Source organism: Pseudophryne corroboree, chromosome 1 (genome assembly GCF_028390025.1).
Source record: "Pseudophryne corroboree isolate aPseCor3 chromosome 1, aPseCor3.hap2, whole genome shotgun sequence".
Classification (NCBI taxonomy): domain Eukaryota; kingdom Metazoa; phylum Chordata; class Amphibia; order Anura; family Myobatrachidae; genus Pseudophryne; species Pseudophryne corroboree.
In genome coordinates, this window is record NC_086444.1 from 531942613 (window position 1) to 531959957 (window position 17345).

Genomic DNA, 17345 nt, shown 5'->3' on the forward strand with positions numbered 1-17345 from the left:
CAAATGGTGTAAGGAGCCTCCTCTTCCCGTCCAGTGTTGGGAAGATCAGGCATCGCAACCGCTGAAACACTTGGACTCTCCTTGGGGATTTGTGATTCCATCATAGAACGCACAGTTCTTTGCTGTGCTTTTACCATCTTAAACTCTTCATTTTTCTATCCATAGTATGAGGGCTTCCATCATCATGTGAAGCTGAACCACTAGTCATGATCATACGCCTGGGCCTTAGCCGTTCCTTGCCACTCTGTGTCATAAATGGCATATTGGCAAGTTTATGTTTCTCCTCAGACCATTTACATTTATTTTTGGGTCATTTTACTGAACTTTTGCTTTTTGGATTTGACATGCCCTCTACTATGACATTGGGCATTGGCCTTGGGAGATGACATTGATGGCATTTCATCATCTATGTCATGACTTGTGGCAGCAACTTCAGCACTAGGAGGAAGTGGTTCTTGATCTTTCCCTATTTTATCCTTCAAATTTTTGTTATCCATTATTTTTCTTGAGCTATATAAACAAATGTGGTACAGGAGAGCATACCTCTACAGCACATAGGGTAAACCCTGTGAAAATTATTTGGTTTAAATATCAATAACCCTTTTATTTGGAGTAAATAAAATACAGCACAGGAAAGCACCACTGAATTTATATGACAGCACCACTAGATTGGATTTATAGGGTAGGACCACTGGAATTATACAGCAGTATCACTGGATTTATACGGCAGTACCACTGGAATTATACGGCAGGATCACTGGAATTATATGACAGTACCACTGGAATTACACGGCAGTACAACTGGACATATACGGCAGTATCACTGGACTGGATTTATATGCCAGTACCGCTGGAATTATACGCCTGTACCACTGGAATTATACTGCAGTATCACTGGATTTATACACCAGTACCACTGTAATTATATGGCAGGATCACTGGAATTATACGTCAGTACCACTGGAATTATACTGCAGTATCACTGGATTTATACAGCAGTACCACTGGACTTATACAGCAGTACCACTGGACATATATGGCAGTATCACTGAACTGGATTTATACGTTAGTACCACTGAAATTATACAGTGGTATCATTGGAATTATACGGCAGTACCACTGGAATTATACAGTCGTACCAGTGGACATATACGGCAGTATCACTGGACTGGATTTATACACCATGCAACACACCAGTCAACCAGTAATTTCCCCAGACCATTTTCCCAGGACCCAATAAAAGGAATTTCATACACAATAATGTTATGTGATCCTTGACTATATGTAAGTCAAATAATTAATACAACCCATTACATTGTCCCAGAACCGCCTAATCTTATGGTGTACTCACATATTATGAAAGATGGTTGTATCTTGCATTTTGGGCAATGACATGATTCAGATTGTACCACGTGCTTTCTCTATACATGTGAAATATACATTCTATTGATTGTATGACCATGAACCTCCTGTAATAAAGAGGAATGAAGTATCCCCGTGACACTGTATCATCATGACATATCAGTACATCTGGAGATAAATATCAGATATGTTATCTTGCCAGAGAGTCGCAAAGGATTACCAGGTCTTGTTAACATTAGCATTGACCGAATCTGATATAGATATTTGGTATTGGTGGGGAGTTTTATATTAAAAAATGAGAATATATTGTATGTAATACATTAGTCTCTCCAGGTTTTAACATGGGAAAAGGGAGGTGGAGAGTAACATGGTCAACTTGCAGACACTGTACATGTAAATTTGGGTGTTTGGAATGTGAATGATACTGTGTAAGTCCTGTAAGTTAAGTATAGTACCTTTCAAGATCAAAGATGTCATGTACAACCTGAATTTCCCTTACTTTTCACTGTAGGTAAAGCACATTATCTAGTCCGTGTGCTAAGAGGTGGTTTCCTCATATCAGAAATTTTTTAAAAGGCAGGTTTCCTTGCAAATTTTCTAATTATCAGCTAGCCATGAATGGTAAGTGTCCTAAAAAAAGGATATTATACACCACCTGAGACAAAACTAATGATGTGGGCAAGGGAAGGAGATTCACCACCGAATAAGGTGAAGATAATCTCTAATGCTTTGTGAGTGAAAAAAATTAGAGCAATAAGCAATATATCTTAGAAACATTTAGATAGCATTTGACAATTTGGGAACAATAAAACTCTGAAGTACAGCAACCCCCATAGTAGGGAGAAGGGAAGAAAATGTGAAATGTCCTCAAAGTAGCAATTCTTTAAATTACCAGAGAGAGGTTTACTTTATACGCCATGTAAAAGCCCAAATATCTAAATTTTGAGCAGGCTTGGTGGAAATGATTTTAGAGAGAGGAGGAAAGAGGTCTATGTTCCCCACCTAAATACATACTTTTTGATAATGGAGGTTTACTAAGCATCTGGCAAATAAGCCAAACTGAGAAATCAATTTAATAATAATAAGGTTGGAATAGTCATGGTTAGAGACAAAGGCATGTAATCAGCAAATAATAGACTTTAGACTCTGCAGAGACTATTTTAATGCCATGGAAAACAGGGGCTCTATGTAGGGCAACTGCAAACAGTTTTAAAACTATTAAGAATAAGAGAGGAGACAAAGGGTACCCCTGTACCCCTGTATCCCCTGAGGAGATAAAGGGTACCCCTCTGGATCAGAAAATACACCTGCACTATAGGGTGGGAATACAATCAATGCAAAACCTCAACAAACTGACCTAGGAAACTAAAGCAATGTAGCATCTTATATAAGTGATCCAAGGTAACAAGATTGAAGGCTTTTTCAGCATCCAACAAGATCACCACAGAGGAGCCCCAAAACTTAATAACAATAATTACCCTCCCGATGTTAACAATTTAATGTATTCCCTAAATAAAGCCAATTTAATCTGGAGAAATAACAAGATCCATTTCAATCTTTCAGACAGGATTTAGGTGAGAATTCTATAATCCTCATCCAGTAATGAGATCAGTTTGTATGAGCTAATGAACTCTGGATTCCAACCAGATTTTGGTAAGACTATATTAATTGCTGAATTGAAGTATGAAGGGAGCAATTTCTAATCAATAATAGTATTATACACACCACATAAAGTATTGCAAATCCTATATTTTAAGATCATATAAACTTCACCAGACAGACCATCTGGCCCCAGAGCTTTCATAGACTTGAACGGTTTAATAGCCTAATAATATAGGCAATCTCTATCTTAAAAATAGGAGCTGTCCACATGTCTGACTGAGACTGGGAGATTTTTGGGGGAAAAAACCCATTCAAAAACGCAACCTACTGGGCTATTTCTATGGGTTACTGAGAATAAAATGCTTCATAAAAAGACTGCAATACCTACATAATGTCATTGCCCATATGCCTGTCTTATGTAAAACCTTAAAGTTGGTAGGTGTACAGTCATCTCGAATTAGGTAAGAGTAGAGACATATAGATTTATTGCCTAGTGAAATTTAAATCCTTTATAAAAAGTGTGGCAAATCTTTATCTGAGGACTGAGGATAGGCTTCTTTGGAAGCAGGTGTGGAAGTGGATTTAAAATGGTAAAACTTGTCAGTCAGCTCAGATTGGACCTGCAGGTATAACATAGAGCTATCTTTATTACATCTGCATACAAACAAGATAATCTCACCTTTGAGTATCGGTTTGGCAGCTTAAAGGTATTATGCAGCTATTTCTGTAACTTGGCCTGTCACATAATATGGATTTAACTGAATTAGAGAAAAGTAGGGAAATCACAATTACCATAGGAACCGCTTACAGTGAAATGTCTTTTGTTTGCAAAGATAATGTTAAATTGAAGTCTCCTCCTATGATTAAGGGCGAGTCTGCAAGAGGATACAGCTTAGCTAATTATTGTTGAAAAAAACTTTGGGATACACATGAGAAGCTTATAGATTACTCATATAAAACTTTATTACCAAAACAGACATTTCAGCAAAAAAAATCATCCCTTTGAAGCTGAATAGCATAAGAGTAATATTGTAGTACAGTATGACATTAACTAGAATAACTACCCCACAGGTCTTGGAGGAATATACAGCTGGACACAACTCTTATAACCAAGAGCATTTAGCTTAACTTCAGCATCCACTAAATGGCAACAGAGTGATGTCCACCCCATCTTATGGAGATATATCAAAATATTATTATACTTAATTGGGTAGTTCACACCTCGTACATTTTCAGAATAACCATACATTTTCAGAATAGCCATGCCAGCCAAGCAGAGAAAGCATAGATGAAATAAAATAATAACCAGGAGCTGCTCCAGGTAGAGGAAGATATCATCCAGAAGCAAGCCCATTCTGGAAAAGATTGCAGCAGAGACATATTGTAACCCTCTATAGCAATTTAAAAGTCATGGGGCAAAAACAGGGAAGGTTTGGAACAAGAGAAACTGTATGAGCCATACCTGTCAGAAATACAGTATAAATGTAAAAAAAAAAACCTGAACAATACCATATCCCATAGAACATACATCTTAACAGGAACTAACTTATATAAACATCACAAAGAAACGACATTAATAAAATTAGAGTAAATAAAGAACTAAAAACAGACTCCCAGTGGGCCACAACAAATGGCAGCATTGATGTGATAAACATGACAATAGCAAAATAATAGTAGAAAATTCATACATTTAGAACAGTAAGACATGTAAACAACATATAGGTAAAAGAAGAACAGCAGGTGGCAATAGGGAAGGATAATAAGTAAGATGGCAGGCATGGGAAAAATATGAAATGGCTAGGTAGAACCCCATGCATGGGTGGGACAGTATGAGGCCATAACAAGTGAACCGGTGTATCCATCATAAAACAGAAGATGGGTATAGAAACCAGTATAACCAGGGGAAACATATTTAAGGACATAAAAATCAATCAGAGTATAAGGCAATATAATGTCCTCTGTAATTGAAATCAGGAAACCTGGAAAACACATAGGAACCTTATCAGAAGTGAGATAGATTGAGATAAGGCATCAGTCCTGCACTGATAAACAATGAGGGGTCATAAGGTCTTTAGGAGAACCATTTATAAACAGTTTCATCCTAGCTGTATAAAGAAGCCCAAACTTGTGGTTTTCTTTGATAAATCGAGAACAACTAGTAGAGACAGCTTGTCTGGCATGGATAAAATCAGCAGAATAATCTTGAAACAGATGTGTTTTATATCTTTCACACCAGAGGGACCTACTGTATGACATATACAAGCTGACCATAGTAAATCTTAATGCAAGTAATTTAGTCAGTGAAGTATAGTCACCCAAGGGCAGGCATCAGCCTTGGATCGAATAGTCCAATACAGTGAACACATTTTACCACCATATAATCCCAGTCTGCCACAATCCCCATTAGTTCTGGGAGAGATGTTCTAACACAATGGTAGACAGCAGTTCCCTTCAAAGATTGAGGCAAACCTACCACTTGAAGGTTATTTCTCTTAGAACTGTTTTCAGGTTCATCAAGCTTATTGCAGAGGGGATGTAAATTTATGTAGGTCTAGCCAAATTGCTGCTTAAAATCAGATACATCCTGAAAAAATTCCCCAATCTAACTTCAATATCCTGCACCTGTTGAGCTGTAAGAAATGATTGTGGGACTCCTGGAGTAGTTATTTAAAAGAATCTGCCTGTTCTCTCAGAAAATTTTTACTTTAGTAAATCTACCCCAAAGTCATTGCAATGGCCACAATCCCTTCCTAGCAAGAAACTGGTTCATCAAAACTGAAAGTTCTAGGGGAGTAGTGGATCCAGCATCAGAGGATATATGCAGCATGTCTTCTGAAAATCAGTCACAGTGGCTATGTTGGATTCTCACTTATTTTTAGGCTAAGATCTCTGTTGCTTAGCAGACATGGGGAGAATAGTAAATAGTCCATTTGTACACAGAAACTGACTACAGGGTAAGTATGAGGAGTTCCTGCTATTTCGAGGAGCTGGAGTGCCTTACTTTGCTGTGGCTGCTATGGAGCTGCTCTAACTCACAGCTTGCATTATGCTCACGGGAAGTGACAAATGGATTTCTTTAATCTTTTGTTTAATTCTTTATTTTGGATGTCAAAAAGACAGCATTACTGAACAATAAAGTGTTAGGTCCAATAAAATAAAAGTAGACCACTATAAAACAAACTCATTTACAATGAGAAAACACAAGTAAAATATGAAATATTGTGGACAAAAACATGACATATATTAAGTAAAACGTGGAAAGTTATAGAAAATGTCTTTGCTCCTGCTTGAAGTGGTCTTTTAGTGATTCTCACAATACTCATCTTGGGTGGGGAAAGGTAATTCTGCTTTATAACAATGCAGCATAGGTAGGGCACAGAGGCAGATTTACACTAGAGATGAGCGCCTGAAATTTTTCGGGTTTTGTGTTTTGGTTTTGGGTTCGGTTCCGCGGCCGTGTTTTGGGTTCGACCGCGTTTTGGCAAAACCTCACCGAATTTTTTTTGTCGGATTCGGGTGTGTTTTGGATTCGGGTGTTTTTTTCAAAAAACACTAAAAAACAGCTTAAATCATAGAATTTGGGGGTCATTTTGATCCCAAAGTATTATTAACCTCAAAAACCATAATTTACACTCATTTTCAGTCTATTCTGAATACCTCACACCTCACAATATTATTTTTAGTCCTAAAATTTGCACCGAGGTCGCTGTGTGAGTAAGATAAGCGACCCTAGTGGCCGACACAAACACCGGGCCCATCTAGGAGTGGCACTGCAGTGTCACGCAGGATGTCCCTTCCAAAAAACCCTCCCCTAACAGCACATGACGCAAAGAAAAAAAGAGGCGCAATGAGGTAGCTGTGTGAGTAAGATTAGCGACCCTAGTGGCCGACACAAACACCGGGCCCATCTAGGAGTGGCATTTTTGTTCTCCATATTTTAATAGGCACAACTAAAAGGCACCTCAGGTAAACAATGGAGATGGATGGATTGGATACTAGTATACAATTATGGACGGGCTGCCGAGTGCCGACACAGAGGTAGCCACAGCCGTGAATTACCGCACTGTTCTGTGTCTGCTGCTAATATATAGACTGGTTGATAAAGAGATAGTATACTCGTAACTAGTATGTATGTATAAAGAAAGAAAAAAAAACCACGGTTAGGTGGTATATACAATTATGGACGGGCTGCCGAGTGCCGACACAGAGGTAGCCACAGCCGTGAACTACCGCACTGTACTGTGTCTGCTGCTAATATATAGACTGGTTGATAAAGAGATAGTATACTCGTAACTAGTATGTATGTATAAAGAAAGAAAAAAAAACCACGGTTAGGTGGTATATACAATTATGGACGGGCTGCCGAGTGCCGACACAGAGGTAGCCACAGCCGTGAACTACCGCACTGTACTGTGTCTGCTGCTAATATATAGACTGGTTGATAAAGAGATAGTATACTCGTAACTAGTATGTATGTATAAAGAAAGAAAAAAAAACCACGGTTAGGTGGTATATACAATTATGGACGGGCTGCCGAGTGCCGACACAGAGGTAGCCACAGCCGTGAACTACCGCACTGTACTGTGTCTGCTGCTAATATATAGACTGGTTGATAAAGAGATAGTATACTCGTAACTAGTATGTATGTATAAAGAAAGAAAAAAAAACCACGGTTAGGTGGTATATACAATTATGGACGGGCTGCCGAGTGCCGACACAGAGGTAGCCACAGCCGTGAACTACCGCACTGTACTGTGTCTGCTGCTAATATATAGACTGGTTGATAAAGAGATAGTATACTCGTAACTAGTATGTATGTATAAAGAAAGAAAAAAAAACCACGGTTAGGTGGTATATACAATTATGGACGGGCTGCCGAGTGCCGACACAGAGGTAGCCACAGCCGTGAACTACCGCACTGTACTGTGTCTGCTGCTAATATAGACTGGTTGATAAAGAGATAGTATACTACTAATATTATATACTGGTGGTCAGGTCACTGGTCACTAGTCACACTGGCAGTGGCACTCCTGCAGCAAAAGTGTGCACTGTTTAATTTTAATATAATATTATGTACTCCTGGCTCCTGCTATAACCTATAACTTGCACTGCAGTAGTGCTCCCCAGTCTCCCCCACAATTATAAGCTGTGTGAGCTGAGCAGTCAGACAGATATATAATATATATATAGATGATGCAGCACACTGGCCTGAGCCTGAGCAGTGCACACAGATATGGTATGTGACTGACTGAGTCACTGTGTGTATCGCTTTTTTCAGGCAGAGAACGGATATATTAAATAAACTGCACTGTGTGTCTGGTGGTCACTCACTATATAATATATTATGTACTCCTGGCTCCTGCTATAACCTATAACTGGCACTGCAGTAGTGCTCCCCAGTCTCCCCCACAATTATAAGCTGTGTGAGCTGAGCAGTCAGACAGATATATATAATATTATATATAGATAATAGATGATGCAGCACACTGGCCTGAGCCTGAGCAGTGCACACAGATATGGTATGTGACTGAGTCACTGTGTGCTGTGTATCGCTTTTTTCAGGCAGAGAACGGATTATAAATAAAAGTGGTGGTCACTGGTCACTATCAGCAAAACTCTGCACTGTACACTACTGAGTACTCCTAATGCTCCCCAAAATTAGTAAATCAAGTGTCTCTCTAATCTATTCTAATTCTAAACGGAGAGGACGCCAGCCACGTCCTCTCCCTATCAATCTCAATGCACGTGTGAAAATGGCGGCGACGCGGGCTCCTTATATAGAATCCGAGTCTCGCGATAGAATCCGAGCCTCGCGAGAATCCGACAGCGTCATGATGACGTTCGGGCGCGCTCAGGTTAACCGAGCAAGGCGGGAAGATCCGAGTCGCTCGGACCCGTGAAAAAAAACATGAAGTTCTGGCGGGTTCGGATTCAGAGAAACCGAACCCGCTCATCTCTAATTTACACCTCGTGAGGTTCTAAGCATGGCACCGATTTGGGCCCCACCCCACACTACTGATGCATAATTTTAAATGCCAGGGCCCTTTAACTCCTTTGCTGTGTAGGTTGAGTGGACTCATCCTTGGCAAATACCTTAAGATTAAGGAGAAAGAGTCTTACCCTCTACAGCAATCAGGGCTCTGGAAAAACAAAAACAAAATACCTTTCCTGCATATTTACTGATGTCTGGTAGGGAATGCTAACAGTAGGAGGATGCACATTGGGAAGTAGTCATGTGCAAGTCCTTATGGTGGGACTTTTGTATATAAAAATGAATGAGAACAATGAAGGGAGTGACTTAAGTTGCTCTTCTTCCTTGCAGTAGTACATAGAAAGATGGGGTACATTACTTTCAAACAATATGCCTCCATAGTAATGATTGCCTGGTGATCAATGTGGCTATGAAAAAATTCTGCAGTACAGAAAAGTCATGGAGAACAGTAATAGAAGAAGATAACCCCAACCTTGTTTCCAACATTTTAGAGGCACCGATTTAGAAAAAAAGAAGGTAGTTCGCTCATTAATATAATGAATCCCCTTAAAATGTTATCATCTTGTGACAACGGGGGTCATGCAGGTGCGGTTGGTTTTGCTATCACGGCTGCTTCCTTGAAAGCAGCCATGATAGTGCTGTATGTAAATGCAGCAGGGAGCATCTATTACATGCAGACGCCTCTTGCTGCACTAGTGATCCGAGCTGCATCCTAGGATGCAGAATCAGATCAAAGCACCCAAGCAGCCAGTATCAGATGCCAGGAAATTTCTGTCCTACTACGAACATCCCTGGCCTCTTTCCACCCACTAAACAGCAGCAACATACCTCCATTTTTCCAAACAGAGCCCATCGCTGCCCCGTCCCACCCTTGAAATGGCATCAGACTGTGAATCAATGACTGTAAAAATAATACTTTGCAAGCTGGGAGTCATTCAGGTATGGCTGCAGCATCTGTGCAATCACCAATGTTACCCTGCGCTATGGAAAATAAAATTTAGACAGGCACAGTGTACCCCAACTCACAATAAGATAAACTGGCACATCCATATAAAGGTATCTTTTCTACATTTGATTGAAGTGAAAAACAGTTTGAAGTACAAAATTTTATATAAAAAGGGGTTGTTTAATTGATGCTTCAATCAAACATGGAAAAGCTACTTTTATATGGATGTTCCAGTTTACCTTACAGTGAATTGTGGTATGCTGTGCCTGTCAAGATTCTGAAAAGATACCTTGATATGTTTTTCCTAGTCTTTGGAATTGTGATTTTGGGTATGCTTTATTAAGATAACCTTTATATACTTCTACTTAAATGAGAGTTTGGGTATGCTGTCCATTCCTATAAAGATACCATGACAGTATATGCATTATATGCTGAGTAAATGAGTGAGTACAGTACGCTACCATTGGAACTCAGTGGGAATATTTTAAAGATATTTTTGACACCTTAAAACTTAAAAGTAATTTTTAAAGGGGAATGACCTATGAATCTTGTTAAAAAACGTTTTCGAACCAGCGCTCCAACACAGCAGTGCTGCAATCTTCGCTGAAGTGGTCACCCCCACTTCCAAGAGAACTTTTAGACAATGTACAAAATGCAGATATGCGCACCCTGGGGTGTGATAGGATAATCATAAATTAAGAGAGAAGCAGAGCATTCTGTCCCTCCTGGAGAGGGTCAGGTTGGGAGGAGGAAAAAGGAGGAATTCTGTTCTTATTCAAAAGGGAAGGATTTGAACATCTGAACATTGAACGTTCTCCACAAAATATATAATTATCCTATCACACCCCAGGGTGCGCATATCTGCATTTTGTACATTGTCTAAATGACCTATGAATGTTTAGACATTCTACACCATGATGTATGCTTTCCCCTTTTTTTTCTATGTGTATTATATTCATGAGAATGGTCTGTGGAACACAAAGAATAAGAAATAAAGCAGGAAAATTCCCCCGATCAAAAACTCTCATCACGTGGTGAAGTTTCTATGGTCATCTAGAACTGTATTTGCACCTAACCCATCATTTTTGTGTAAAGTCTGTATATTTAAAGTGGGGGGTGTGCCTTCAGCTGCGAAAACCTATTACTTTGCCTTTCGAGTTCTGACACCATCTCTCTGGTATGCAATAGCCCATGTGTGCATATACTGAGGGTAATGCATGCGCAGTAGGAGTTTCCAGAATATTACATGCATGCCCATTAGTAAATAATTGCTCACCTGCGTAAGCTTTGTGTGTGGTTTGCGTGCACCTTTGAATCAGTCACTTTAAGTGCAGATTCTGTGGTGATTATTAAAACTAATTGTAATGAAAGAAGAGAAAAAAAAATTGACCCATCGTTTATGTCAAGGTTGACAAAAAGTCATTTTCAAAATCTAGAAATAGTTTTATGTGTGGCAAATATTGACAGATCCTGAGACATTTTATCAAACCATAAATCCCTGTAATTCTTCTGTTTAGGTCTGAAAAGGTGACAATACAATTTTCAGCAATGATGACTTGACCTAAGTTTCAAACCTTTCTTCTTCTGAAGGAAATTGCATTTGGATGAAATCAAGTAAACAGACATTTAAATAAAAACATGTGCACTTCTTTAATTCTTCTCACAGGCCAATTTTAAACGAAATAATACATTTCTGTAGGAAACAACCTTGAAATAGCGGCCTTGGAGAACTGTTTTTAAAAGTAAATATGCTGTGGATAACGGGACAGGACAGATGAATTGAACGTGCAGAGGAGTTGCAATGACTGTATTTGACTCAGCAAATTAAGGCAGCCATGTATCAATGTCCTTTAAATTGCAGCTGGATGTACATTAGAGTATTTCACCCTCCTCCCTTCCTTCCCTACGGCACCAGGAAAGGTAAAAGACTTGTCAATAAACACTTTTATAATACAAACAGACAACCTGACTTTTTTGCAGTTGTAGTGTCTAATAATAATAATAATAATAATAATAATAATAATAATAATAGTCTATAAACAATTTCTTGAATAACAGAATAATGTAAATTACCACTACAGTATATGCTTGTTATATGAATTTTGTAATGAATATATTTATATACTAGTTTTAAAATGCACTCTACTGTGTTATTTTTCAGTAGTTACAATTATATTGGTGCTGTTTAATAATTTGCTAGAAAATAAAGGTGCTACAGGATACTCGGTGAGATTTAATTAGCTGCAAGGTGCCATCAGAACCTCATGGCTTGTTTGCTTAAGTGCCAAAAGCAATTCAATTTGTATAGTTGCAGTCAATGGCTGCAACGTGAAATGTGGTTTCTTCACTTATATCTGCTTGTGACATAACAAGGTGCCTGCAGATATAAGGGAAGGCAGTTTCACATAATTGCCTGTTAGAGTTCAGCCCACATCTTCAATGAATCTTCTCCAGAGAGTATTCATGCAGTATTTATTATTACTATGTTACCTTACATTGCTACAAATATTTGAAATGTCAAAAGTCTGGACTATTAGTCAAAGTTATTTTATGGAATATTGTTACCTATTAATTTCATATAATACTATATTTTACTTCAAATCAATATACAAATGACATCAACCACATGGTTTATTTGCTTTATAAATTCAAGAAATACGTAATGTCAATTTAAAAACAAATACATGGTCAAGTCACATTATTTTGACCACCAGCTACAGTAATAGCCAGAGTAACCGCCGTGTGCAGCAGCTAGATGGGCTGAACTGTCATTTTAGACACACATCTGGTAGCCCCGAGGTTGATTTTGATGGTGAGCTGCTCCACTGTAGCGTGTCAGTTGGCCCAAACAGACCTTTGTAGCCAACGTTCACCACTCACATCAATGGCATGTGGTGCTTCGCAAGTTCAGTCACAATATACCTTCACCACAGCAGCATGCAAACAGTTTGCAAACTGCGCTGTTTCAGACATACTGCCACCCTAGACCCTGAAAGCTGATAATCATCCCTTTTTGCAACTTGGATAAATAGCCCCTTTTACCCATGACAGCAAAGAGTGATATGTGTGCAGATGGCCTATCGTACACCTTATATACCCACCAAGCCAGCACATGACACATGACGTAGTTCATTGGCTACGCTCTGCCAACATCAAATGTAGGAGGTGGTCATAATAATGTAACTCAACCATGTATCTAGGTAGATAGTAAAGTTTTTAAATTGAGAAGATTGATAGCATGTAACTAAGAAATGTAATAGATGCATTCACATCTAAACATTCTACTGATTGGGTCTTGGAATATAGCACATTTTGGAAGATTATTATGAAACAAAATAACCAAGGTCCTTCACAAGATCAGCCATGGTCCTGCTGTATATAATAAATAAGCAGGTGCGCGACCAACAGCAGCAGGTAGGAGGAAGGTCAGTTCCTCAAAACTAAACAAATGAAAGGATATGTGTACCAGCGCTGGCTGAATAAATTAGTCAGTTAGAATTTATGTTAATAATGTAATAGTAATAATAATAATAAGGATGGTTTACTCTATGTAAAAGATAACAATTTATTTGACATAACACATGTAACAAATCTAAAAGAAAGGAATTCCTATTGCCACTAGGTGGCGATAAAATTTCAATATATCTTATCTGGATAAAATTTCATAAATTCTCCTGTATTAGAATTGTCCATTCCTAAAGGCTAGGACAGCCTCCCTTTGTGCATTCACTGTAATGGGTAAATAGTTACCAGATCCCCACGTTGGTAAGCATCAGCATTGGAACAAGTCCTTTAGTAGCTGTAGGGGTGAGGTAGACCAATTTGATGATAAGGTCCAGTGATGGGAGAGAAGTCCAAATTTTGCCGAAGGATGACACGGCTTTGCGGGCCGGTTTGGAGAACAGAGTCCAGACAGGTATAGTAAGCTCAAGTCCAGATGGATAGAGTAGGCTCAACGCGTTTCACTGGTATAATCCAGCTTCCTCAGGAGCATAAATTTTATGAGCATAGGGTCTTCCATTTATACCCTTCCTAATGAGCTAATTAGCACCACCTGTTTGGGTCATTACTAGTACAAAAGAGCAAACCATCCATAGTAACAATATAAAAGACTATCAGTCAGAGTACAATCTTAATATCTCTTTATAAATTGTATTACATTCAAAAAACGAGTATTATTCTCCTATTTACACAGTAAAAAACATAAGATAGTGCCGATCATGTGACTTGGCTCGTCACATGATCCAAAAATGTTTCTCAGTGGTCACATGATATCTAGCATGTGACCACATGCTAACAGTCCCTTCTTCCAAGGTATATCCTTATTCCTACAGAGACCTCGGCGATCCCCTGTTCCATAGGTAGATCTATGTCACCTGACGGAGCGCCCACGTGACGTGCGTCATCACTCGACCCGTGACGTGCGTCATCACTCGGCGTTGTTAGCAATCCAAACTTATATGTAATTTCAACAGATTATACTTTGTTATTATAGATGTTTTCTATCGATACATAAGACAATGTTATATGAGAAGTAAATAAGTAAACATTTGAGAACCCATCAAATGACAAATGTCTTTTGTTTTGAATAGATCTATTTTATAATAAAAGTTAAATACTTAATCCTATGGTGACTATCATTTTTTTCATTACTTGCGTGGCAGGGTATTCAGCTTTGAAAGCCACGCAACAATTTTTTTAAGAAGGGGAGACCACCAGGAGCCACGGAAACCACCAGACAGGTGACTATCATTTTTTTATTACTTGCGTGGCAGGGTATTCAGCTTTGAAAGCCCCGCAACCATTTTTTAAAAAATTTGGATACTGTGGGTATCGGGAGTGCGCATGACCTCAGTAATCCAAAATTGGGTGGGAGAAGCATAAGGTTTTTTACCTCATTTTTATCTAATCACACTGAGAGAAAAAAGATAATAATGTGAAATTCACAGTCTGATTGGAGAGTTTCATCTACTCCACTGGCAAACTATCTTTAAAGGAACAAAGAGCAAAGCAGGCTGAAACCAGTCAAATAAAGAAGGAGTGTTCAAGCACCATTTTAGATATATAGTGTGCAGATATTGTGAATGTAAGCAGGGACTTTGATATATTAAAGACATTTATTCTAAATCGCTCAGTGAAAGATTTACCAGAGTACTGAATTCCTAAAGAACATAGGTGGAGTTATGGCAAAAAATGCAGCTCCTTCAGAGGGCTTGTGAAACAAATAAGGAAGAGTTGTATTAAAAATACAGTAAGTGATAAGGGCAGTATCTTAAATCTACAACCAAATGAAGTGCTAACTATGTGGTTGGTGTATCAAGCAGTAAAACCAGTGGAGAATTTGCCCATAGCAAACTATCAGCTCTGAGGTAGCATTAACTAAGGACATTCTAGAAAATGATAGGTTGAAGATAATTGGTTGCTGCAGATTGTCCACTATTTTCACTGCTTGAAATATCAATCAAACCCCATAATTTGTATCACTTGAAAGAAATTTACATCAAACTAAAACCCAATGCCATCTCAGTGTAATACTTATCTCTTTCTTTAGATTCTAGCGGGTCATTCTGACCCATTCGCACGCAGCGGTTCTTCGCTGCGGTATGAACGGGTCAGAACTGCGCATGTGCGGTGCCCGAAATGTGCACGTGTCATTGCCCGGCAACATTTGTCGCCTGGCAGTGGCCAGCATTAAGAAGAAAGTGATCGCTAGCGCGATCGCAAGAAGATTGACAGCGGGAAGGCATTCCAGGGCGTCTACTCACAGTTTTCTGGGCACGGAGATCTGAACGCAGGTATGTCCAGGCGTTTGGAGGGCGGATGTCTGATGTCAATCCCGGGACCTTCATCGCTGGATTCGTCGCACAGGGTAAGTAAGTCTGACCCTGGTCTTGTTTTGCAGGAAACTTTTTTAGCATAGCAGGGCTGCACAAGCGATCGCAGCTCTGCTATGCTAAAATACACTCCCCCATAGGTGGCGTCAAGTTGATTGCACGAGCAGCAAAAAGTTGCTACCTGCAATCAACTCGGAATGAGGGCCCTAGTGCTTTACTATTCTATATCTTATTGGGATCCTATCTTGTCCCATACATCTTCATCATACACTCTCTCATCCATACGGGTAATCATATGCGATCAATAGTGATGCTTATCCATCATCTACAGTCATACCACACTGGATATGCCCAATCTCATCTGATCTTGGAAGCTAAGCAGTGTTGGGCCTGATCAGTACCAGAAAGGGGGACCTTCTCAGAATACCAGGTACTGTAGAAACATATACAAGCTGAACTATAACAAATACCTGGGAAAGCAGAAGTGTACTTTACTTCCTTCAATACCAGAAAATTTGGCGCATATACACTCTCTCATTGCTCATTCGATGGTAACAGATGAGCAAAAGAAGTGTCTGGTATCCTTTCTGATTCTCATTCTATTTTCTTGGACACCAATGTAGATACATTTTATTTTTGATCATATACCAATGGCAAGACATAATAAGTACTAACAGTATATGAATTGCTGGTTAGTGAGAAGAACAGCCCATTTTTTGCTCTCTAAATAATATTCTAATTCAATTTTTGATTTCAAGATAAGAAAACAAAACAACTGAGATTTTTGCTCTGATCAATGTTACCCTGGCCAATTTTTACTCTTAAGTAGTTTCTTCATGTTATGAGACACATTATGGTGCAAGATATAAAATATTAATTATACTGTATATACTGTTCACACTATCATAGGAAGAAACACTGAGAGTCACTTATTTAATAACTTTTTACTGTACTTAGGTTTATCATTTATTTTTGATCGTTCTATAATTTTTAATAGACAGTAATAAACGTTAAGTTTTACTTTTCACAAAAACAATCTTTTATCATATTACAACAAAAGTGTGTCCCAGATAGACTAAACAGCTTTTGTTGCGTCTAAGCAAAACCCCAATAATTATAGTTTTTCTGAACTAGTTTCTGGGAGCACCGCCAACCAAGTATTAACAGTATTCTGACCCGAAAGGTTAACTTAATATCTTCATGTTGGCTTGACATATTATTTAATCTATGATTTTACAATCCTAATCCATTCCAGTGCAGATCCAAAACCCCTTACCCCATATTATTATTATTGTTATGGAAAAGTACAGAGAATGCTGATTGTTAAATAAATATTTAAGGGATTCATCTCTGCTAAGCCTTTTTGGGCTATTGTGCCCACATCATGGATCCATCTTGCTTTTTTTTTAGCCTTGAGTCCATGGTCAGGACATCTTTTTCACTTGATGATGTTTGGGTCTTGATAAAGGACAATGCTGGGCCCTAAATGTTGACATACACTGATGTGATGTTATGTGAGTGAATAAAATTAAATCTTTGGATATTTAAGAAGCCTAGTGCATGCTCTCTGTATGCCTAAATATAGTATGGCCAACTGTGCAATGGATCT

At 38.7% G+C, this 17345-nt stretch overlaps 1 protein-coding gene and 1 pseudogene across 33 annotated transcripts in view; one reads left to right on the top strand and one right to left on the bottom strand.

The window, feature by feature from the left end:
• PTPRD (protein tyrosine phosphatase receptor type D) overlaps positions 1 to 17345 on the bottom strand; it is a 2362472-nt gene that overhangs the window by 2042663 nt on the left and 302464 nt on the right. The gene's annotated exons all lie outside the window — the stretch shown is intronic.
• Positions 16060 to 16178, top strand: LOC134953722 (5S ribosomal RNA; annotated as a pseudogene).